Below are 15,469 nucleotides of genomic sequence, written 5' to 3'. Positions count from 1 at the left end.
CTCGACCCATTATTTTCGATTTACGGCTAAAATAAATTTTTCTCATTTTATTCAATAACATATTCTTGCTTAGATAACTTTTTTACATAGGGATTAAGCATTTAGAACGATACATTGTTTAAAATAAGGGCACTTTACTCTTGACATTTTACGGTTTTTTCAATTTTCTGAAAAATCCTATCATTAGATTTTTTTAAAAATACGATATTCTTGCTTAACTAACGTTTCTACATAGGGATTAAGCATTTAGAACGAAATCTAATGTCAGAAAATGGCACTTTACTCTTGACATTTTTCGGTTTTTTCAATTTTCTGGGAAATCCTATCATTAGATTTTTTTAAAAATACGATATTCTTGCTTAACTAACGTTTTTACATAGGGATTAAGCATTTAGAACGAAATCTAATGTAGGAAAATGGTACTTTACTCTTGATCGGTACGTTGGGACTTTGAAAATATTCGGGCGTACGCGGCGCGCTCGGCGCTTCGAACAGCTCCGGTGTCCCCATTATTTTCGATTTACGGCTAAAATAAATTTTTCTAATTTTTTTCAATAACATATTCCTGCTAAAATAACTTTTTTACATAGGGATTAAGCATTTAGAACGATACATTGTTTAAAATAAGGGCACTTTACTCTTGACATTTTACGGTTTTTTCAATTTTCTGAAAAATCCTATCATTAGATTTGTTTAAAAATACGATATTCTTGCTTAACTAACGTTTCTACATAGGGATTAAGCATTTAGAACGAAATCTAATGTAGGAAAATGGTACTTTACTCTTGATCGGTACGTTGGGACTTTGAAAATATTCGGGCGTTCCAATCGCTCGTCTGTTGCATCATAGCGCGTCTCGGCGCAATCGAGCGATTCGCTCGACCCATTATTTTCGATTTACGGCTAAAATAAATTTTTCTCATTTTATTCAATAACATATTCTTGCTTAGATAACTTTTTTACATAGGGATTAAGCATTTAGAACGATACATTGTTTAAAATAAGGGCACTTTACTCTTGACATTTTACGGTTTTTTCAATTTTCTGAAAAATCCTATCGTTAGATTTGTTTAAAAATACGATATTCTTGCTTAACTAACGTTTCTACATAGGGATTAAGCATTTAGAACGAAATCTAATGTCAGAAAATGGCACTTTACTCTTGACATTTTTCGGTTTTTTCAATTTTCTGGGAAATCCTATCATTAGATTTTTTTAAAAATACGATATTCTTGCTTAACTAACGTTTTTACATAGGGATTAAGCATTTAGAACGAAATCTAATGTCAGAAAATGGCACTTTACTCTTGACATTTTTCGGTTTTTTCAATTTTCTGGGAAATCCTATCATTAGATTTTTTTAAAAATACGATATTCTTGCTTAACTAACGTTTTTACATAGGGATTAAGCATTTAGAACGAAATCTAATGTAGGAAAATGGTACTTTACTCTTGATCGGTACGTTGGGACTTTGAAAATATTCGGGCGTTCCAATCGCTCGTCTGTTGCATCATAGCGCGTCTCGGCGCAATCGAGCGATTCGCTCGACCCATTATTTTCGATTTACGGCTAAAATAAATTTTTCTCATTTTATTCAATAACATATTCTTGCTTAGATAACTTTTTTACATAGGGATTAAGCATTTAGAACGATACATTGTTTAAAATAAGGGCACTTTACTCTTGACATTTTACGGTTTTTTCAATTTTCTGAAAAATCCTATCATTAGATTTTTTTAAAAATACGATATTCTTGCTTAACTAACGTTTCTACATAGGGATTAAGCATTTAGAACGAAATCTAATGTCAGAAAATGGCACTTTACTCTTGACATTTTTCGGTTTTTTCAATTTTCTGGGAAATCCTATCATTAGATTTTTTTAAAAATACGATATTCTTGCTTAACTAACGTTTTTACATAGGGATTAAGCATTTAGAACGAAATCTAATGTAGGAAAATGGTACTTTACTCTTGATCGGTACGTTGGGACTTTGAAAATATTCGGGCGTACGCGGCGCGCTCGGCGCTTCGAACAGCTCCGGTGTCCCCATTATTTTCGATTTACGGCTAAAATAAATTTTTCTAATTTTTTTCAATAACATATTCCTGCTAAAATAACTTTTTTACATAGGGATTAAGCATTTAGAACGATACATTGTTTAAAATAAGGGCACTTTACTCTTGACATTTTACGGTTTTTTCAATTTTCTGAAAAATCCTATCATTAGATTTGTTTAAAAATACGATATTCTTGCTTAACTAACGTTTCTACATAGGGATTAAGCATTTAGAACGAAATCTAATGTAGGAAAATGGTACTTTACTCTTGATCGGTACGTTGGGACTTTGAAAATATTCGGGCGTTCCAATCGCTCGTCTGTTGCATCATAGCGCGTCTCGGCGCAATCGAGCGATTCGCTCGACCCATTATTTTCGATTTACGGCTAAAATAAATTTTTCTCATTTTATTCAATAACATATTCTTGCTTAGATAACTTTTTTACATAGGGATTAAGCATTTAGAACGATACATTGTTTAAAATAAGGGCACTTTACTCTTGACATTTTACGGTTTTTTCAATTTTCTGAAAAATCCTATCGTTAGATTTGTTTAAAAATACGATATTCTTGCTTAACTAACGTTTCTACATAGGGATTAAGCATTTAGAACGAAATCTAATGTCAGAAAATGGCACTTTACTCTTGACATTTTTCGGTTTTTTCAATTTTCTGGGAAATCCTATCATTAGATTTTTTTAAAAATACGATATTCTTGCTTAACTAACGTTTTTACATAGGGATTAAGCATTTAGAACGAAATCTAATGTAGGAAAATGGTACTTTACTCTTGATCGGTACGTTGGGACTTTGAAAATATTCGGGCGTTCCAATCGCTCGTCTGTTGCATCATAGCGCGTCTCGGCGCAATCGAGCGATTCGCTCGACCCATTATTTTCGATTTACGGCTAAAATAAATTTTTCTCATTTTATTCAATAACATATTCTTGCTTAGATAACTTTTTTACATAGGGATTAAGCATTTAGAACGATACATTGTTTAAAATAAGGGCACTTTACTCTTGACATTTTACGGTTTTTTCAATTTTCTGAAAAATCCTATCATTAGATTTTTTTAAAAATACGATATTCTTGCTTAACTAACGTTTCTACATAGGGATTAAGCATTTAGAACGAAATCTAATGTCAGAAAATGGCACTTTACTCTTGACATTTTTCGGTTTTTTCAATTTTCTGGGAAATCCTATCATTAGATTTTTTTAAAAATACGATATTCTTGCTTAACTAACGTTTTTACATAGGGATTAAGCATTTAGAACGAAATCTAATGTAGGAAAATGGTACTTTACTCTTGATCGGTACGTTGGGACTTTGAAAATATTCGGGCGTTCCAATCGCTCGTCTGTTGCATCATAGCGCGTCTCGGCGCAATCGAGCGATTCGCTCGACCCATTATTTTCGATTTACGGCTAAAATAAATTTTTCTCATTTTATTCAATAACATATTCTTGCTTAGATAACTTTTTTACATAGGGATTAAGCATTTAGAACGATATAATGTTTAAAATAAGGGCACTTTACTCTTGACATTTTACGGTTTTTTCAATTTTCTGAAAAATCCTATCATTAGATTTGTTTAAAAATACGATATTCTTGCTTAACTAACGTTTCTACATAGGGATTAAGCATTTAGAACGAAATCTAATGTCAGAAAATGGCACTTTACTCTTGACATTTTTCGGTTTTTTCAATTTTCTGGAAAATCCTATCATTAGATTTTTTTAAAAATACGATATTCTTGCTTAACTAACGTTTCTACATAGGGATTAAGCATTTAGAACGAAATCTAATGTAGGAAAATGGTACTTTACTCTTGATCGGTACGTTGGGACTTTGAAAATATTCGGGCGTTCCAATCGCTCGTCTGTTGCATCATGGCGCGTCTCGGCGCAATCGAGCGATTCGCTCGACCCATTATTTTCGATTTACGGCTAAAATAAATTTTTCTCATTTTATTCAATAACATATTCTTGCTTAGATAACTTTTTTACATAGGGATTAAGCATTTAGAACGATACATTGTTTAAAATAAGGGCACTTTACTCTTGACATTTTACGGTTTTTTCAATTTTCTGAAAAATCCTATCATTAGATTTGTTTAAAAATACGATATTCTTGCTTAACTAACGTTTCTACATAGGGATTAAGCATTTAGAACGAAATCTAATGTCAGAAAATGGCACTTTACTCTTGACATTTTTCGGTTTTTTCAATTTTCTGGGAAATCCTATCATTAGATTTTTTTAAAAATACGATATTCTTGCTTAACTAACGTTTTTACATAGGGATTAAGCATTTAGAACGAAATCTAATGTAGGAAAATGGTACTTTACTCTTGATCGGTACGTTGGGACTTTGAAAATATTCGGGCGTTCCAATCGCTCGTCTGTTGCATCATAGCGCGTCTCGGCGCAATCGAGCGATTCGCTCGACCCATTATTTTCGATTTACGGCTAAAATAAATTTTTCTCATTTTATTCAATAACATATTCTTGCTTAGATAACTTTTTTACATAGGGATTAAGCATTTAGAACGATATAATGTTTAAAATAAGGGCACTTTACTCTTGACATTTTACGGTTTTTTCAATTTTCTGAAAAATCCTATCATTAGATTTGTTTAAAAATACGATATTCTTGCTTAACTAACGTTTCTACATAGGGATTAAGCATTTAGAACGAAATCTAATGTCAGAAAATGGCACTTTACTCTTGACATTTTTCGGTTTTTTCAATTTTCTGGAAAATCCTATCATTAGATTTTTTTAAAAATACGATATTCTTGCTTAACTAACGTTTCTACATAGGGATTAAGCATTTAGAACGAAATCTAATGTAGGAAAATGGTACTTTACTCTTGATCGGTACGTTGGGACTTTGAAAATATTCGGGCGTTCCAATCGCTCGTCTGTTGCATCATAGCGCGTCTCGGCGCAATCGAGCGATTCGCTCGACCCATTATTTTCGATTTACGGCTAAAATAAATTTTTCTCATTTTATTCAATAACATATTCTTGCTTAGATAACGTTTTTACATAGGGATTAAGCATTTAGAACGATACATTGTTTAAAATAAGGGCACTTTACTCTTGACATTTTACGGTTTTTTCAATTTTCTGAAAAATCCTATCATTAGATTTTTTTAAAAATACGATATTCTTGCTTAACTAACGTTTCTACATAGGGATTAAGCATTTAGAACGAAATCTAATGTCAGAAAATGGCACTTTACTCTTGACATTTTTCGGTTTTTTCAATTTTCTGGGAAATCCTATCATTAGATTTTTTTAAAAATACGATATTCTTGCTTAACTAACGTTTTTACATAGGGATTAAGCATTTAGAACGAAATCTAATGTCAGAAAATGGCACTTTACTCTTGACATTTTTCGGTTTTTTCAATTTTCTGGGAAATCCTATCATTAGATTTTTTTAAAAATACGATATTCTTGCTTAACTAACGTTTTTACATAGGGATTAAGCATTTAGAACGAAATCTAATGTAGGAAAATGGTACTTTACTCTTGATCGGTACGTTGGGACTTTGAAAATATTCGGGCGTTCCAATCGCTCGTCTGTTGCATCATAGCGCGTCTCGGCGCAATCGAGCGATTCGCTCGACCCATTATTTTCGATTTACGGCTAAAATAAATTTTTCTCATTTTATTCAATAACATATTCTTGCTTAGATAACTTTTTTACATAGGGATTAAGCATTTAGAACGATACATTGTTTAAAATAAGGGCACTTTACTCTTGACATTTTACGGTTTTTTCAATTTTCTGAAAAATCCTATCATTAGATTTTTTTAAAAATACGATATTCTTGCTTAACTAACGTTTCTACATAGGGATTAAGCATTTAGAACGAAATCTAATGTCAGAAAATGGCACTTTACTCTTGACATTTTTCGGTTTTTTCAATTTTCTGGGAAATCCTATCATTAGATTTTTTTAAAAATACGATATTCTTGCTTAACTAACGTTTTTACATAGGGATTAAGCATTTAGAACGAAATCTAATGTAGGAAAATGGTACTTTACTCTTGATCGGTACGTTGGGACTTTGAAAATATTCGGGCGTACGCGGCGCGCTCGGCGCTTCGAACAGCTCCGGTGTCCCCATTATTTTCGATTTACGGCTAAAATAAATTTTTCTAATTTTTTTTAATAACATATTCCTGCTAAAATAACTTTTTTACATAGGGATTAAGCATTTAGAACGATACATTGTTTAAAATAAGGGCACTTTACTCTTGACATTTTACGGTTTTTTCAATTTTCTGAAAAATCCTATCATTAGATTTGTTTAAAAATACGATATTCTTGCTTAACTAACGTTTCTACATAGGGATTAAGCATTTAGAACGAAATCTAATGTCAGAAAATGGCACTTTACTCTTGACATTTTTCGGTTTTTTCAATTTTCTGGAAAATCCTATCATTAGATTTTTTTAAAAATACGATATTCTTGCTTAACTAACGTTTTTACATAGGGATTAAGCATTTAGAACGAGATCTAATGTAGGAAAATGGTACTTTACTCTTGATCGGTACGTTGGGACTTTGAAAATATTCGGGCGTTCCAATCGCTCGTCTGTTGCATCATAGCGCGTCTCGGCGCAATCGAGCGATTCGCTCGACCCATTATTTTCGATTTACGGCTAAAATAAATTTTTCTCATTTTATTCAATAACATATTCTTGCTTAGATAACTTTTTTACATAGGGATTAAGCATTTAGAACGATATAATGTTTAAAATAAGGGCACTTTACTCTTGACATTTTACGGTTTTTTCAATTTTCTGAAAAATCCTATCATTAGATTTGTTTAAAAATACGATATTCTTGCTTAACTAACGTTTCTACATAGGGATTAAGCATTTAGAACGAAATCTAATGTCAGAAAATGGCACTTTACTCTTGACATTTTTCGGTTTTTTCAATTTTCTGGAAAATCCTATCATTAGATTTTTTTAAAAATACGATATTCTTGCTTAACTAACGTTTCTACATAGGGATTAAGCATTTAGAACGAAATCTAATGTAGGAAAATGGTACTTTACTCTTGATCGGTACGTTGGGACTTTGAAAATATTCGGGCGTTCCAATCGCTCGTCTGTTGCATCATAGCGCGTCTCGGCGCAATCGAGCGATTCGCTCGACCCATTATTTTCGATTTACGGCTAAAATAAATTTTTCTCATTTTATTCAATAACATATTCTTGCTTAGATAACGTTTTTACATAGGGATTAAGCATTTAGAACGATACATTGTTTAAAATAAGGGCACTTTACTCTTGACATTTTACGGTTTTTTCAATTTTCTGAAAAATCCTATCATTAGATTTTTTTAAAAATACGATATTCTTGCTTAACTAACGTTTCTACATAGGGATTAAGCATTTAGAACGAAATCTAATGTCAGAAAATGGCACTTTACTCTTGACATTTTTCGGTTTTTTCAATTTTCTGGGAAATCCTATCATTAGATTTTTTTAAAAATACGATATTCTTGCTTAACTAACGTTTTTACATAGGGATTAAGCATTTAGAACGAAATCTAATGTAGGAAAATGGTACTTTACTCTTGATCGGTACGTTGGGACTTTGAAAATATTCGGCCGTACGCGGCGCGTCTCGGCGCTTCGAACAGCTCCGGTGTCCCCATTATTTTCGATTTACGGCTAAAATAAATTTTTCTCATTTTATTCAATAACATATTCTTGCTTAGATAACTTTTTTACATAGGGATTAAGCATTTAGAACGATACATTGTTTAAAATAAGGGCACTTTACTCTTGACATTTTACGGTTTTTTCAATTTTCTGAAAAATCCTATCATTAGATTTTTTTAAAAATACGATATTCTTGCTTAACTAACGTTTCTACATAGGGATTAAGCATTTAGAACGAAATCTAATGTCAGAAAATGGCACTTTACTCTTGACATTTTTCGGTTTTTTCAATTTTCTGGGAAATCCTATCATTAGATTTTTTTAAAAATACGATATTCTTGCTTAACTAACGTTTTTACATAGGGATTAAGCATTTAGAACGAAATCTAATGTAGGAAAATGGTACTTTACTCTTGATCGGTACGTTGGGACTTTGAAAATATTCGGGCGTACGCGGCGCGCTCGGCGCTTCGAACAGCTCCGGTGTCCCCATTATTTTCGATTTACGGCTAAAATAAATTTTTCTAATTTTTTTCAATAACATATTCCTGCTAAAATAACTTTTTTACATAGGGATTAAGCATTTAGAACGATACATTGTTTAAAATAAGGGCACTTTACTCTTGACATTTTACGGTTTTTTCAATTTTCTGAAAAATCCTATCATTAGATTTGTTTAAAAATACGATATTCTTGCTTAACTAACGTTTCTACATAGGGATTAAGCATTTAGAACGAAATCTAATGTAGGAAAATGGTACTTTACTCTTGATCGGTACGTTGGGACTTTGAAAATATTCGGGCGTTCCAATCGCTCGTCTGTTGCATCATAGCGCGTCTCGGCGCAATCGAGCGATTCGCTCGACCCATTATTTTCGATTTACGGCTAAAATAAATTTTTCTCATTTTATTCAATAACATATTCTTGCTTAGATAACTTTTTTACATAGGGATTAAGCATTTAGAACGATATAATGTTTAAAATAAGGGCACTTTACTCTTGACATTTTACGGTTTTTTCAATTTTCTGAAAAATCCTATCATTAGATTTGTTTAAAAATACGATATTCTTGCTTAACTAACGTTTCTACATAGGGATTAAGCATTTAGAACGAAATCTAATGTCAGAAAATGGCACTTTACTCTTGACATTTTTCGGTTTTTTCAATTTTCTGGAAAATCCTATCATTAGATTTTTTTAAAAATACGATATTCTTGCTTAACTAACGTTTCTACATAGGGATTAAGCATTTAGAACGAAATCTAATGTAGGAAAATGGTACTTTACTCTTGATCGGTACGTTGGGACTTTGAAAATATTCGGGCGTTCCAATCGCTCGTCTGTTGCATCATAGCGCGTCTCGGCGCAATCGAGCGATTCGCTCGACCCATTATTTTCGATTTACGGCTAAAATAAATTTTTCTCATTTTATTCAATAACATATTCTTGCTTAGATAACGTTTTTACATAGGGATTAAGCATTTAGAACGATACATTGTTTAAAATAAGGGCACTTTACTCTTGACATTTTACGGTTTTTTCAATTTTCTGAAAAATCCTATCATTAGATTTTTTTAAAAATACGATATTCTTGCTTAACTAACGTTTCTACATAGGGATTAAGCATTTAGAACGAAATCTAATGTCAGAAAATGGCACTTTACTCTTGACATTTTTCGGTTTTTTCAATTTTCTGGGAAATCCTATCATTAGATTTTTTTAAAAATACGATATTCTTGCTTAACTAACGTTTTTACATAGGGATTAAGCATTTAGAACGAAATCTAATGTAGGAAAATGGTACTTTACTCTTGATCGGTACGTTGGGACTTTGAAAATATTCGGCCGTACGCGGCGCGTCTCGGCGCTTCGAACAGCTCCGGTGTCCCCATTATTTTCGATTTACGGCTAAAATAAATTTTTCTCATTTTATTCAATAACATATTCTTGCTTAGATAACTTTTTTACATAGGGATTAAGCATTTAGAACGATACATTGTTTAAAATAAGGGCACTTTACTCTTGACATTTTACGGTTTTTTCAATTTTCTGAAAAATCCTATCATTAGATTTTTTTAAAAATACGATATTCTTGCTTAACTAACGTTTCTACATAGGGATTAAGCATTTAGAACGAAATCTAATGTCAGAAAATGGCACTTTACTCTTGACATTTTTCGGTTTTTTCAATTTTCTGGGAAATCCTATCATTAGATTTTTTTAAAAATACGATATTCTTGCTTAACTAACGTTTTTACATAGGGATTAAGCATTTAGAACGAAATCTAATGTAGGAAAATGGTACTTTACTCTTGATCGGTACGTTGGGACTTTGAAAATATTCGGGCGTACGCGGCGCGCTCGGCGCTTCGAACAGCTCCGGTGTCCCCATTATTTTCGATTTACGGCTAAAATAAATTTTTCTAATTTTTTTCAATAACATATTCCTGCTAAAATAACTTTTTTACATAGGGATTAAGCATTTAGAACGATACATTGTTTAAAATAAGGGCACTTTACTCTTGACATTTTACGGTTTTTTCAATTTTCTGAAAAATCCTATCATTAGATTTGTTTAAAAATACGATATTCTTGCTTAACTAACGTTTCTACATAGGGATTAAGCATTTAGAACGAAATCTAATGTAGGAAAATGGTACTTTACTCTTGATCGGTACGTTGGGACTTTGAAAATATTCGGGCGTTCCAATCGCTCGTCTGTTGCATCATAGCGCGTCTCGGCGCAATCGAGCGATTCGCTCGACCCATTATTTTCGATTTACGGCTAAAATAAATTTTTCTCATTTTATTCAATAACATATTCTTGCTTAGATAACTTTTTTACATAGGGATTAAGCATTTAGAACGATACATTGTTTAAAATAAGGGCACTTTACTCTTGACATTTTACGGTTTTTTCAATTTTCTGAAAAATCCTATCGTTAGATTTGTTTAAAAATACGATATTCTTGCTTAACTAACGTTTCTACATAGGGATTAAGCATTTAGAACGAAATCTAATGTCAGAAAATGGCACTTTACTCTTGACATTTTTCGGTTTTTTCAATTTTCTGGGAAATCCTATCATTAGATTTTTTTAAAAATACGATATTCTTGCTTAACTAACGTTTTTACATAGGGATTAAGCATTTAGAACGAAATCTAATGTAGGAAAATGGTACTTTACTCTTGATCGGTACGTTGGGACTTTGAAAATATTCGGGCGTTCCAATCGCTCGTCTGTTGCATCATAGCGCGTCTCGGCGCAATCGAGCGATTCGCTCGACCCATTATTTTCGATTTACGGCTAAAATAAATTTTTCTCATTTTATTCAATAACATATTCTTGCTTAGATAACTTTTTTACATAGGGATTAAGCATTTAGAACGATACATTGTTTAAAATAAGGGCACTTTACTCTTGACATTTTACGGTTTTTTCAATTTTCTGAAAAATCCTATCATTAGATTTTTTTAAAAATACGATATTCTTGCTTAACTAACGTTTCTACATAGGGATTAAGCATTTAGAACGAAATCTAATGTCAGAAAATGGCACTTTACTCTTGACATTTTTCGGTTTTTTCAATTTTCTGGGAAATCCTATCATTAGATTTTTTTAAAAATACGATATTCTTGCTTAACTAACGTTTTTACATAGGGATTAAGCATTTAGAACGAAATCTAATGTAGGAAAATGGTACTTTACTCTTGATCGGTACGTTGGGACTTTGAAAATATTCGGGCGTTCCAATCGCTCGTCTGTTGCATCATAGCGCGTCTCGGCGCAATCGAGCGATTCGCTCGACCCATTATTTTCGATTTACGGCTAAAATAAATTTTTCTCATTTTATTCAATAACATATTCTTGCTTAGATAACTTTTTTACATAGGGATTAAGCATTTAGAACGATATAATGTTTAAAATAAGGGCACTTTACTCTTGACATTTTACGGTTTTTTCAATTTTCTGAAAAATCCTATCATTAGATTTGTTTAAAAATACGATATTCTTGCTTAACTAACGTTTCTACATAGGGATTAAGCATTTAGAACGAAATCTAATGTCAGAAAATGGCACTTTACTCTTGACATTTTTCGGTTTTTTCAATTTTCTGGAAAATCCTATCATTAGATTTTTTTAAAAATACGATATTCTTGCTTAACTAACGTTTCTACATAGGGATTAAGCATTTAGAACGAAATCTAATGTAGGAAAATGGTACTTTACTCTTGATCGGTACGTTGGGACTTTGAAAATATTCGGGCGTTCCAATCGCTCGTCTGTTGCATCATGGCGCGTCTCGGCGCAATCGAGCGATTCGCTCGACCCATTATTTTCGATTTACGGCTAAAATAAATTTTTCTCATTTTATTCAATAACATATTCTTGCTTAGATAACTTTTTTACATAGGGATTAAGCATTTAGAACGATACATTGTTTAAAATAAGGGCACTTTACTCTTGACATTTTACGGTTTTTTCAATTTTCTGAAAAATCCTATCATTAGATTTGTTTAAAAATACGATATTCTTGCTTAACTAACGTTTCTACATAGGGATTAAGCATTTAGAACGAAATCTAATGTCAGAAAATGGCACTTTACTCTTGACATTTTTCGGTTTTTTCAATTTTCTGGGAAATCCTATCATTAGATTTTTTTAAAAATACGATATTCTTGCTTAACTAACGTTTTTACATAGGGATTAAGCATTTAGAACGAAATCTAATGTAGGAAAATGGTACTTTACTCTTGATCGGTACGTTGGGACTTTGAAAATATTCGGGCGTTCCAATCGCTCGTCTGTTGCATCATAGCGCGTCTCGGCGCAATCGAGCGATTCGCTCGACCCATTATTTTCGATTTACGGCTAAAATAAATTTTTCTCATTTTATTCAATAACATATTCTTGCTTAGATAACTTTTTTACATAGGGATTAAGCATTTAGAACGAAATCTAATGTAGGAAAATGGTACTTTACTCTTGATCGGTACGTTGGGACTTTGAAAATATTCGGGCGTTCCAATCGCTCGTCTGTTGCATCATAGCGCGTCTCGGCGCAATCGAGCGATTCGCTCGACCCATTATTTTCGATTTACGGCTAAAATAAATTTTTCTCATTTTATTCAATAACATATTCTTGCTTAGATAACGTTTTTACATAGGGATTAAGCATTTAGAACGATACATTGTTTAAAATAAGGGCACTTTACTCTTGACATTTTACGGTTTTTTCAATTTTCTGAAAAATCCTATCATTAGATTTTTTTAAAAATACGATATTCTTGCTTAACTAACGTTTCTACATAGGGATTAAGCATTTAGAACGAAATCTAATGTCAGAAAATGGCACTTTACTCTTGACATTTTTCGGTTTTTTCAATTTTCTGGGAAATCCTATCATTAGATTTTTTTAAAAATACGATATTCTTGCTTAACTAACGTTTTTACATAGGGATTAAGCATTTAGAACGAAATCTAATGTCAGAAAATGGCACTTTACTCTTGACATTTTTCGGTTTTTTCAATTTTCTGGGAAATCCTATCATTAGATTTTTTTAAAAATACGATATTCTTGCTTAACTAACGTTTTTACATAGGGATTAAGCATTTAGAACGAAATCTAATGTAGGAAAATGGTACTTTACTCTTGATCGGTACGTTGGGACTTTGAAAATATTCGGGCGTTCCAATCGCTCGTCTGTTGCATCATAGCGCGTCTCGGCGCAATCGAGCGATTCGCTCGACCCATTATTTTCGATTTACGGCTAAAATAAATTTTTCTCATTTTATTCAATAACATATTCTTGCTTAGATAACTTTTTTACATAGGGATTAAGCATTTAGAACGATACATTGTTTAAAATAAGGGCACTTTACTCTTGACATTTTACGGTTTTTTCAATTTTCTGAAAAATCCTATCATTAGATTTTTTTAAAAATACGATATTCTTGCTTAACTAACGTTTCTACATAGGGATTAAGCATTTAGAACGAAATCTAATGTCAGAAAATGGCACTTTACTCTTGACATTTTTCGGTTTTTTCAATTTTCTGGGAAATCCTATCATTAGATTTTTTTAAAAATACGATATTCTTGCTTAACTAACGTTTTTACATAGGGATTAAGCATTTAGAACGAAATCTAATGTAGGAAAATGGTACTTTACTCTTGATCGGTACGTTGGTACTTTGAAAATATTCGGCCGTACGCGGCGCGTCTCGGCGCTTCGAACAGCTCCGGTGTCCCCATTATTTTCGATTTACGGCTAAAATAAATTTTTCTAATTTTTTTCAATTACATATTCTTGCTTAGATAACTTTTTTACATAGGGATTAAGCATTTAGAACGACATATTGTTTAAAATAATGGTACTTTACTCTTGTGATTTTTCGGTTTTTTTTGATTATTTTGAAAAATAAATTTTTGTAATTTTTTTAAATACGATATTCGTGATCAGTGAACGATTTCACATATGGATTAAGCATTTAGAATCGTGCGGAAGCGTTATTAAAAAAGTTTACTCGATGCGATGGGACTTTGAAAAGTTTGTGAAAATTTTCATATTGGGAAAAAATGTGTAATTTTTTGTCTAGTTTACGGTAGTGTAATTTATTTTAATGTTTACTATAAATTTTTTTTTCGTTCGTTCACGCGCTATGTTACAACAGCACGGCCGGGCGGTCTGTTGCCGCGGCGGTTTACACTCGTAAGCGCGCGTGCTATTCGGCCGGCGGCGCCGGCGTCCTTGCCGGCCGTTCGGTATCTATAAGAGATACACGGTCCGTGCGAGGCGGACGGAGCAGAGCGGGTTTTGGGCCAATTCTACGATCTCGGTCGAGAAGCTGTCTCAGAGCTCCTTCGGGGCTTCGGTCCTGACTGTTTCGTGCCGTTTACGTTACGGACTTTTCTCCACACAGCGTGGCCACGGGTCGGTGTCTTTGACCGAATGGCCCATATGTGGCAAGCCCTACGGGGTTGGTTACCCGTATGCACTTTGTATGTATACTCGTACTCACTGAGCAATCGACTCTTCTGTCCGAGCGATGGAAAAATTTTTTAAACTGCATCTGTAAGATTTGGAAGCAAATCGTACCAATTGAAAACTGTGGCTAAAATGAATAGCCCAGTGGAGAGAGAAAACTATCAAAAAACTGATTTTTTAAATCAAGAGGTGTCAGAAATCGAAATGCCTAGCGCGAGCGGAAGAACACGCTTTCTCGCCAGTCCAGCATGTGTCCTGTCCGTTCTTCCTCGGCTTGCCGATTTTGCCCAGATCAGAGGTTTCGTGCTTCCGGCGGTCAGAAGATCAGCGTGAGCGTACGCGCTTCCACGACTATGGCATCACCCATGTACTTTTTCCTCTGAATATATTTGAGTACATAAAAAATATTAAAACATATAGAGAGAACTGTGTCTTGGATCTTAAAAATTTGTCAATAGCGATGATATATTATTACTTAACTTGAAGTATTTGTACGTTTTAGCTGGGACGTACATTTATCTTACAAGATGTTAATAGCGAGACTCTTGAAGATAAAATTATCTTGTGATTTTATGAAGGCAAAGATAGAAACGTACGAAGCTGGCGTACGTAGAAAAATGTGATTTTACGATAGAACAAAAATATAATACGTACGTTTTTGGGCGTACGGTAAAATATCTGTATGGTAGAAAAATGAAAGAAATTGAGCGTTAAAGAA

This window comes from Megalopta genalis, unplaced genomic scaffold (assembly GCF_051020955.1).
Source record: "Megalopta genalis isolate 19385.01 unplaced genomic scaffold, iyMegGena1_principal scaffold0084, whole genome shotgun sequence".
Lineage (NCBI taxonomy): Eukaryota > Metazoa > Arthropoda > Insecta > Hymenoptera > Halictidae > Megalopta > Megalopta genalis.
The sequence above is the reverse complement of the archived record's forward strand: the minus strand, read 5'-3'. Positions refer to the sequence as shown.